This window comes from Marmota monax, unplaced genomic scaffold (assembly GCF_021218885.2).
Source record: "Marmota monax isolate L192 unplaced genomic scaffold, Marmota_monax_Labrador192_F-V1.1 WCK01_AAM20220418_F8-fsc00026, whole genome shotgun sequence".
Classification (NCBI taxonomy): domain Eukaryota; kingdom Metazoa; phylum Chordata; class Mammalia; order Rodentia; family Sciuridae; genus Marmota; species Marmota monax.
The window spans coordinates 13,750,700-13,761,950 of record NW_026693108.1 but is presented as its reverse complement, the minus strand read 5'-3'; positions in this window follow the sequence as shown (position 1 = coordinate 13,761,950).

Here is an 11,251-nt window from a genome sequence, read left to right as displayed (position 1 = left end):
ATCAAAAAACTCCACCAGAAAACATCTAGAATTAATTAATTCAGCAAAGTAATAGGATATAAAATCAAAACCCATAAGTCAAAAGCATTTCTATGCATCAATGATGAATCCTCTGAAAGAGAAATTAGGAAAATTGTCCCACTCTCAATAGCCTTAAAATAATAAAATAAAATACTTGGGAATCAACAAAAGAGGTGAAAAACCTCTATGAGGAAAACTACAGAACACTAAAGAAAAAAATTGAAGAAGACCTTAGAAGATGGAAAGATCTCCCATGCTCTTGGATAGCAAAATTAATATTGTCAAAATGGCCATACTAACAAAAGCACTATACAGAGTCAGTGCAATTCCAATTAAAATCTAAATGCCATTCCTTGAAATAGAAAAAGCAATCATGAAATTCATTTGGAAAAATAAGAGACCCAGAATAGCCAAAGTAATCCTTAGCAAGAAGAGTGAAGCAGGATGCATCACAATACCAGACCTTAAACTATACTACAAAGCTATAATAACAAAAAATGGCATGGTATTGGCACCAAAAACAGACATGTAGACCAATGGTACAGAATAGAAGACACAGAGCCAAACCACATCAATACAGTTATCTCATAGGAGACAAAGGCACCAAAAACATACAGTGGAGAAAAGAGAGCCTCTTCAACAAATGGTGCTGGGAAAACTGGAAATTTATATGCAGCAAAATGAAAATAAAACCCTATCTCTTATCATCATGGTTTTTATGTAGCTCTTCAATAAACCAGAGCTCCCCAAATAGTATGATGTGAGATCTCATTGCTCTCAGCCTTCCCTGGAGCCTGATGGGCCCAGGTTTACCTGGAGCCTCCGGCCTGCTGGCCTCATCCATTTGCCCAGGAGGCTGCACAATCAAGCTCTCTACATGTGCCAGCCCATGAGAAGTTGGGAAGCAGCATTGTTTTAGTAAGATTTTTCATTTCCGTGACCCAAAGACCTGGTGGAACAATTTTAGAGGAGGAAAAGTTTGCTTTGGGGGTCACAGTTTCAGAGGTCTCAGTCCATGGATGGCCATCTCCATTCCTCAGAGCCCAACATGGTGGAAAATTGTGGTGGAGGAGAGTGTCTCAGGACATCACATCAGGACAGAGAGGGGAGAAATACAGGGGTCAGGGGAGCACTCTCCACTCAACAAGGATAAAATATATACCCCAGAAGCATGCCCCTAGGGACCCGCCTCCTCAGCCATACCCTACCTGCCTATAGTTACCACCCAGTTAATCCCTATCAGGGGATTAGTGCAGTGATTAGGTTAAGCTAGCATAACCCAATCATTTCATCTCTAAACTTTCTTATATTTCCCCCACACATGAATTTTGGGGGTACACTTCATAGCTAAACCATAACAAGCATTCTAAATAAAGAAATTTTGATCATCTCGTGTATGTTGTTCTACACTTCCTGAATTCTACTGCGAACTGAAATGCAGTGTAGTGTGGTAAAATAAACACTTTAATGGAGAAAGAAAGCCTGTGATATTGGACTCTGTCTCCATTAACACATTCTGTCATTGTTCCCATCAGGTAACCTGCCTGTGACTCAGTTTCCTTGTTACAGAATGGGAACAGCAGTTACATCTAGCCCTAAGGGGTAATTGGTGTGGAAGCACTTTCTACACTCTAAGCTCTGATACAAGGGTTGATCATGTTTTATTGATTTGGAAGCAGAAGTACCGATCCAGCTCATGGATGTAACTATATATAACTATATATAACAATATATAACTATGTTGAAAATTGCCATTTGGTTCATTTCCTGCTTGTATTCTTCCTGAGGTTCCCAAGATGGGAGACACAGGACTCCATCTCCTATAACATGTAAGCAGGCTTGACCAGTGACGTGCAGGTCAGAGGAGATGGCCAGAGAGTCAGGCAGGCATGGGTCCCAGGATCCACAGAGCCTGGAGCCAGCAGGAAAAGCACTGGCTCTGTGCCTTCCTCAGCAGACTCCCTGCCAGGGGACTCCCTCGAGGCCGGGCCTCCTCACTCCAGATTTCCTTTCTGGTCCTAATTCTCTAGCCAGTTCTACAGTTCTCCTTTACCCACTCCTCCTTGCTCCCACAAGTGTCTTTTTCTCCCTAACTAGCTAGAGTTGACTTCTCTTGGTTGTCCTGAAAAGCGCAGCTGGAATAAGAGCTTAAAAGCTTTTAAAATATAAATTCTACCCTAAATCAAAGCAATATTCTTTTAATAGTTTTGATAAAAGTTTATTTTATGTCAGATTACTATGTTACTTTTTTTTAAAACCAGGCTTCCCTAAACCCCAATCAATTTCTTCATCTGTAAAATAAGCTTTCTTTATTTTAGGGTTGTTTTGAACACAGATTGATTTTATCATTCAACAGATATGTACTCAGTGCTTATGATCTGTCAGGCGCTGTCCTGTGTTTGGGATACATGTAACACGTTTTAAAAATATCTAAAAACAAGTGTTTCAGAAAATGTGATGCTTTATAAAACAAAGTAAAGAAATAACGTTTGAAATGATTGTCATAAGCCTTTAACTGAATACACAAGGAGTTCAAAGATCTAATGTGCCGTGAGCATATATCAGTGGTGCAAAATGAAAGAGTGGTTATAGATGTCATATTTTAACTGTAATTTAGAAATGTAATCAATGCCTAGATACACTGTGAAATATCTATTATGAGCTCTTAACTGTGGTAGATCAGGTGAATGACTTCCAAAAAGACACAATTTCTGTTCTCAGGGGATGTAAGACATATACATGAAATAATAATTTAGAGTATGTATCAATCTGACAGTGCCAAATGGAACAGAAAGTAAGAATTCTTAGAACAAAGGGAAAAAGAGACCACTGCCATCCAGCTGGGCTCTGTTTTAAAAGCAACAGAAGTGTTATTTGAGCTCAGTGTTTAGTATTGAAAGGATCCCCGCCCCTGGCAATTTGAGCCACTGGTGGGATTCTACATCCTGTGGTTGGGTGGAAACATGTGGCTAGTTTTGATGAATGAGTGGAGGTATGTATCACTTCCGGGTCAAAGGTCACAATTGTTACTTCTTGGTCAAAGGTCATAATTGCCAGCATGAGTCTCTAGATCTGTCTGCCCTCTGGCCTGACAGCCAATGGTGTCCTCAATGGCTCCATCATCAGTTGACTCTGGAGTATGAAATTGAGGCCAGCTCCCTGCTAACTTATGACGAACACTGGCACAAAAACAAGCCTTTGTTGTTTTAAGTCACTGAGAGTAAGAAATTGTTTGGTGAGTGCCATCAAACCAGCCTAGTCTGACTGATGCAGCACTTACAGGAGAAAAGGCAGAAGTGAAGCATAGAGTTGGGCCTGTAGAATCATCTGCCGCAGTCTGGCCGGGCACAATCAGGAGCCACTTGTCAAAAGAAACTAACTTTATTTTTAGAACCACACATGCCAAACAAAACAGCCTCTCAGGAAAAACCCTCAGAGCCTCAACTGCCACCACCGGCTTTCCACAAGCCTCTCTCTCCCACACAAGCTTCTCTCCACCTCCCACAATCCTCCTGCTCTTGAGGCCGATTGGCTGGGTCACGTGGGCGGAGCCAAAAAAGTCCCCCAATGAGCAGCTCCGTGGTCTGAAAGGGCAGGGAAACAGCCCAATGAGCATCACCGCAGAGGAGCCAATCAGCTAGATGTTGCTGGGGCCGCTGTGAGCCAATCATCAGCCGGCAGCTGGAAGTTTGCTGGGGCCCCTTCGGCTGTGGCTCTCAACAATCATCAATGGGCCAGTTCTCCAAAAAGCTTAATTTTGAAGAGACAGAGTCTTAAAAAAAAAAAAAATGAAAGAAGAAAGAAAAGATGAGGGATCCAGATGGCAGAGAATTTCACTTTGTCAGATTGAGGGGACCTCTTTCAGGAAACTCCAGTTAGTTTTGGATAGAGGGTTTACGTGAAAAGTCAATTTGATGATTAATATGAAGGAAATGGTCTCTGAGAATTACAACAGGGACACAGATGAAGAGAGCCATCGTACAGATGGAATGTAGAGAGGCCAAAGTTCCTCCTAAAATGATAGCACGACCCTCCTTTAAGCTGCAAAACAGGACACAACAAAATGCATGCTGATCTGGGGAGAATTTATAGATTCACCTCTAGCTGTTTGAGCTATTGCTTAATATTTTAGACTCAAGGAAAAGGCTCTTGGACCTGGGAGTGCACGTTTGTCATGCCTGAGTTACGGTTCTTGTTAGCCTTGTAATAATGTATTCTTTTTTAAAAAGTGAAGTCTAGTAATAAAATCTTTATTGTAATCCAATGCTAACATGACTCTCCTAACTGAGAGTTATGTTTGGTGAATTTAAGCAACCCCAGAAAAGAGTCAGGCAAAGAATTTAGAAAGATAAGTTTGGCAAAAGGAACACTCTTATGGATGAATGTTTTAAAGGATTTCCTAAAAATATGCCATTTCATATCCTGTCTTGTTTTCCACTTTTAAATTTGAAACTACTAGTTTTTAACTTTTAATTTCTTTAAGAGCAATCTGGAGATACATTTGAAAACGCAGAAACTGTGGGTCCATGAATCAGCAAGTCTGGTGCAGCAGAGGGTTGGGAACTTACTCATTACGAAGTTGCTCAGGTGATCTACAGGCCACACCTGGTGCTGTTTCCCATCTTGACCACAAGCTCCATGGGGCCAGGGCTTGTGTTTTATTAGTTGGGGGATTGCTGCCACTTACCACAATTCCTCCACATTTAAGATGGTGCTGCATAAGACTTATGGACACTGGCTTTGCAGTAGGAGAGAGCTGGATTTCCATATATTAGCTCTGTGACAAGATCCATAACCTGTTTGGTCCCTTGAAAGGTGAAGATATTGACACCTTCCTCCCTCAGGCTTACAGGGCTTATACACGCTTATGAATCCATAGACTTTGACACAGTGCCTGGGGCTGGGCATTTGGAGTAGATTTTGATACTCTTAGGACCAGCACACTAGCATGCTCACATTGGGGTTCCTGGCTGTTATGGTTTGAATGACAGGCTGAAAGGAAAGTGACCACAACACTCAGAGCAACCAAGAGATCTTTATTACAGCAGTGAAACAGAGGAGAAGAGAGAGAAAGAGAAGGAAAGAGGGGTGGGGGGGAGAGAAGAGAGAAAGAGAAGAGAGCACGCATGCAAAGGAGACAGAGAGCGCAAGAGAGAAGAGAGAGAGGCCCGGCAGGAGGGAGTTTTTATAGCCCAAATCTAATGGGGTCTCTGGGTCTGCAAGCTGCCTTGTTGGCACACAAGGGGGTTAAGTGTTCGGCCTTGAATGCCAGGTTGAGTGTTCAGCCTGGAGCAGGGGGGCGAAGCGCTCAGCCTTGAGCGGGGGCTTGGGCGTTTGGGCTTGAAGCAAACAATTGATAAAGAAGCAGACAGAGGGTTTGAGTGGCCAGGTCATCCTGCAGCTAACTTTGTTTGGCAGGCCCTGCAGACAGCTTACTCAGCCTGTCCTGCACCTAACACAGGCATCTCCCAAAAGTGCACACAAGTGTGACAATGCAAGAAAGTTCAGAGGAGAAATAATTGAGTTGTGAGAGTCTTAACCCAATCAGTGAATTAATCCCCTAATGGGATTAACTGAGTGGTGACTGAAGGCCGGTAGGGTGTAGTTGGAAGAGGTGGTCACTAGGGGACATGCCTTTGGCGTGTATGTTTTGTATCTGGCGAGTGAAGTCTGTCTCTGCTTCCTGATCATCACTGAGCCACTTCCCTCCACCACACTCTTCCACCATGTCCTTCTTCCCTACCTCCAGCCCTGAGGAATGAAGCCAGATGTCTATGGACGGAGACCTCTGAAACCGCGAGCCCCCAAATAAACTGTTCCTCCTCTATAACAGTCCTTGCCAGGTCTTTTAGTCACAGTAGTGAAAAAGCAGACAAAACATTGGCCAAGGGTAAAAGTGCCAAATAGACTCAAAGTCAGCATCCAAAACCCTCCAAGACTGGAACCAGGTAAGAGCTGATTTGGAAAGTGTGGTTCATACCTGGGGGCTACAGCAAGGCATCCTGGCTCTGCAGTATGACAGAAGAAACAGGGTGGTCCCACAACGGTGGCTTGTTTAAAGGTCCAGTAGCCCTCCTATCAGGCTGACGCGGCTCCATTTTGTTCTGGGATTTAACCAACATGATTAGAAATCCCTTCTCCGCCCTTCAGTCAGGGAGGGAGGCAAAGGGAAGGAGGAGCGAAGGAGGAAGCAGGCCCATTTCCTCCCCTCACCAGGTGGAGGCGCTCCATACAGGCATTTGGGGGCCTTTTCCATGTGTTGTTAGGGCCACAGAACTCTGACTGAGGAGAATGAATAGACCTTTATTAAGGCTCTATTAATAATAGAAGGGCTCACAGCAGGATCTCTGTGCTGACCCTTCCATGTCGTGACTCATGGAATCCTCACAGGAAACCCTTGGAGGATGGTGCTGTTTTGATCTCTAACTAGAGGCAAGGGTGGTAAAGCTCCAGGAAGGTTAAATCTTTCGTCCAAGTTGGTGGTGTCGAAGCCGGGCTCCTGGCTGATGGGCAAGTCTCAAAACCATGTTTCAAATGAATTTCTAGTTAAGTTGATCATAGAGGGGGAGAAGGAATCGCCCAGTGTGGGGCCTCTGCTGCTGACCTAGAGCTTGGGTGTGTGTTAAGGGTCAGGGGGACCTGCATGGCTTTACCTGAGGGGACACTGTCCACAACACGACAAACCAACAAACACCAACAGATGTAGCCAAAGGCTTAGCAATTCTTCCTGTGTTAATAAAAAATAAGAAATTATAGTTTAAGTTTTCCTGTGGTCTTAATTATAGGCTGATGAGCTGCAAACAATACACTAACACTAATAATGAAGGTCATCCCACAGCAAGCTCTCTAGAGACCTCCCGACCCCATTGGTCTGTCCAGGACAAGAGACAAGGAAACAATGTTCTGCAGGCAGCAGCACCAGGCCCCTAGACGGTGTGAGTCTTTTCTTGTTAATGAAGTAAAATGAACATTTTTCCTGGTGTAAAAGCAACAGCAGAAATGAAAAGCCATTCTTGTTACTTACCTCAGGGCTGCAAAGGAAATATCCATTCAGCGTTAGCCAGGAAGCGATAAGGCACCATCAGGCAGGGAGGACCAAGAAGAAATGGTCCTATTTTTAAAGGGCTTTTTGACTCCTGATAGGATTTGGGCCCTGTTCCTGAGTCATCTTTGAATCAGAATAACAATTCTTTTTCATCCACTTGGCTAGAGTGTTAAAAAAAAAAAAATCTTTGGAAAATGTTCAATAAATGCCTTGAGTTCTATGTAAACAGAAAAAAATGTAGTTATTGGTGAAAAGAATATCAAAGGAGAGCTTAATATTACTCAATTTTTGCTATATTGGGAAGCAAATACATTTATTACCAAGTACAAAAAGGTGGAATTATTTCATAGAGTAGAACCTACAGTGGCTGCAACATGGTAGGCGTTTAAGAATTTTTTGGATGAATTAATGAATAAAAAACATGAACAGAAAACTTCATTCAAAACAAATTAGAAAGTGAGGCATGTATAATAAATAACTGTTTGTACCTCCCATTGTAACTTAGTCTTTTGGTACTAAAAGAAGTTCTTTTTTAACACGGGAAGAATATCAAGGCTTGAAATCAAAGGTAGAAACATGAAAAAAACCAGCAATAACCTGGCTGTTAAGCCCATGTCACAGCTAGGCTAGCAACCCATTTCTATTAGCTTGGAAAGTATGTGCCCAGAACAGACTTAGGTAAAGGGAGAGTGTTTGGGGCATGAGTCTGGGGTCTTCCAGATGGGCTGGGTGGTATAACTGGTTAGGGTCTGGGGTTAGCTGGGATGAAGCACACAGCTTTTCCCAGTCACCTTGACTCAGATACAAGTTCAGAGGCATCCTTACCCTGGCACGGCTTCATAGCTTCAATCTACCCGCCCCCCCACAGGACATTTGTCTAGCAGACTTCACTGATGGTGAGGGGTGGCTGAGGGGGCTCACATGACAGAATCACACAGAAGTTAGTTGAAAAGTTAATATGAGCCGTCCTTATTCTTCAGATCTCTCAGTCGTCTGGCATTAGAATCTTCTTGCCGGCCAATATATCCTCAGATGCCTTCCCTCTTAAGTGTGGCCTGCCATTCTCTGTTTCTTTCTTGAACGTTGTCTTTCCTTTGTACTTCCCTTTCCTCCAAATTCAAGTTCACTTCTGTAGGAAGTAGTTGATTCCTCGTTTTAATCTGGCCCCAGCCCCTCTGTGCTAAGCTAGAGCTTCTGTGTAAAAACACACACCAAGGTAGATGTGTTACTGAGCAGAAACCTTCTCCTAAAAAGAATTCTGAACTTGGCTCTGGTAACCTTTCAACATGGTTCTCCTCCTCACTGGCACCTGAAGACGCAGGTCTGCGTGGAAAGGCAACTTGCCTGTTAACAATCATTAGCTGGCTAACAGTTACCTTTTATTCTTCAAACTCTGGGACATCGTTAGGTGAAGCTCTGCTCATTATAAAACTGTCAGTTATGGTATCTTTTCCTCTTCTGGATGTAAGGAGTTACCTTTGTCTCAGACAGCGGGGACCCATCTTTGATATCTAACGTAGGAGTTGCTAAAAAGATCCCTGTCTCTGGCGATTCTTGCAGGTTTAAATTCAAGGGAACCTGGTTGGGGTTATTAGGTTCCTGTCATTACAGTTCCTGGGGACTGGGTGGTCACAGGTCCTGCCTCCTTCTGCTGCTCTGCTCTGAACCCACTACCAAGGAGATCAGCTCTGCCTCCTCTCTAATTTTATTTCTGGTCTGGCAGAGGAACTATATTTAAAGCCCTTGCTTCTGAGACAGTTGGGTATCAAGATCAATTTTGCAATTTGCTTCCAGAAAGATGGTAGCATAAGTGCAGGTTTACCAACCCCACAGCTATCTTAGGATCTGACAAAAAGGAATAAAAGCAAAAATAGGAAGGCAAATGTTAAAAGCACTGAAAAAGAGTTCGGTATGAACTCTATATCCAACTTTAAGAGAATCCATGCCACAAAATGCAATGAAAACTGAATGGAAGGCTGCTAAAAGCCATCGACATGCCACTCCCCTTCCCAAGAAGGCTACATCCACCCCTGCACCGGCACTTGTGTCCTCACAGCACAATAAGGAGCGAGGCCCCTGGGCCATAGCCCTTTCCTGTTCTGCTGCTGCTTCTCCTGCCTCTGCTGTGCAGGCCCAAGAAGTATTTGCCATTTCTTTCTCTACCACCCAGAGATCTCTTGATCCTCCACTGCAAAAAACAAGGGAGTTAGTTCAAATGCATCTAGCTTCTCCCTCCGCTCACTCTAGCTCCACGTGTGTTGGCCTTACCTTCAATCTAAGGCTTTCTGACATTTACATCTGGACTTCAACGTAGATCAGGCATAAAAATTGTAGAACGATTTCTGATTTTGTTCTCTAGGAGGATTCTAAAAATTAAACAATAAAAATCCAGTAAATAACACGTATAATGTGATCATGTCACTATTCACAAGCAGTGTAATTAGAAGGGAATGTAAAAATTGGGTGTGGTAGTGCAGCTCGGGAGGCTGAGGAAGGAGGATCCTGAGTTCAAAGCCAGCTTCCACAAAAGCAAGGCGCTAAGCAACTCAGTGAGACCCTGTTTTTAAATAAAATACAAAATAGGGCTGGGGATGTGGCTCAGTGGTCTAGTGTTCCTGAATTCATTCCCCGGTATCTAAAAAAAAGGGGGGGGACGTACAAGGATTCCTTTAACTCTTGCAAGGTCAATGGACTCTGCTTTCCTGTACCCCATCTAGTCTGTAAAATTTAAAAGAATACCATGTTTGATTATTGGTTGCTTCACATCTAGTTGTAACTTTCTCTTTCAGCTTTTTATTTTCCTTAGAGTTGCTAATTGTCTTTGTTTTTACCTTATGTAGAGAAAGATTCTCTGCCTCTTTTGTTATTGTTATTGAAAATATTCAACCTGTGAATTTTGGTGTTTGTTGAAAGGAAAATAATTTTCTCCCATGTGTATTTTTCTTAAAGATATCTGAGTTGCCATTTTTTAAAATCTTTTCCTTGCCGACTAGGTCAATTCCAGGGTCTTAGATCCCACCATTTCCATATATCTTTTTAAATTTATGTTAAGATATTTTTTCAATAAATCACCTTTTACCACAGAAAGTGTAGAGGAAGTGAAATATTTGAGCACATCATTGTTTTTATTTTACCCGTACTCTTGATCAATAATTTGCCTAAGCATAAAATTCAATATTTAAAATTATTTTCCCTGGAAAGTTGGAAGCCACTGATAGATTGTTTCTGTACTTTAGAGTTCTGATGAGAAAATAGTTGGCCATTTGGGCTTTTTAAATTTCTTTAAATTTGTTTTAATTAGTTATACCTGACAGTAGAATGCATTTATGCAATTTGATATATCGTACATAGATGGATATAATTTCTCTTTTTTCTGTGTGTACATGTTGCAGAATCATATTGGTCATGCAGTCACATATATACTTAAAGTAATAATGTCTGTTTCATTCTACTATCTTTCCTATCCCCACATCCCCTCCCTTCCCCTCCCATCACTTCCCTCCACCTAATCTAAGGTAACATTATTCTTCCTCAGTGCCCCCTGCCCCCCACCCCCACCCCCACCCCTTAATGTGAATTAGCATTAGGTCCCTCCCTCTAGAAGATTTTGGATCTTCTCATTTGGGGTTCTAAAATTTCATTCACATTCCTTGAATTCCAAAACCTTTTCAATTTGAATGCACAGAGTTTTTTCAGGCTTACTTGGTAGTTATTTTTACATTTATTATTTCTTCCTTTTTAGTTTATTTTTTCTCTTTATTTTCTATCTGGATTTTTTTTCTAGATGAGCAGTAAAATCTATAGAATCCATCTCTCCATCCCTTAAATTAATATCTCAATATTCTCCGTCTCCTTACCCTTTCTTCATATCTGTAAGGTTGCCTGGACCCCATCCTTTATCTCATCTACTGACTTTTTTTCAGGCTTATTACATATATGCACATATGAATGTAAATTAATTTCTAAGAACTCCTTCTTGTCCTTTTCCTTAGTATCCTATTTTTGTTTAATAGATACATTAATGTCTCCTGATAGTCATATTTTAAATGTTCTCTTTGATTCCTTAAATTACCTACTTTTCCATACAGTTATTCTGTTTATTCATTTCCCCCCCAAATGTTTAGTAACTCTTTATGGATCTCTTCATATTTGTAGATAAAGATAAGGCTGTTCAAGGTGGATAAT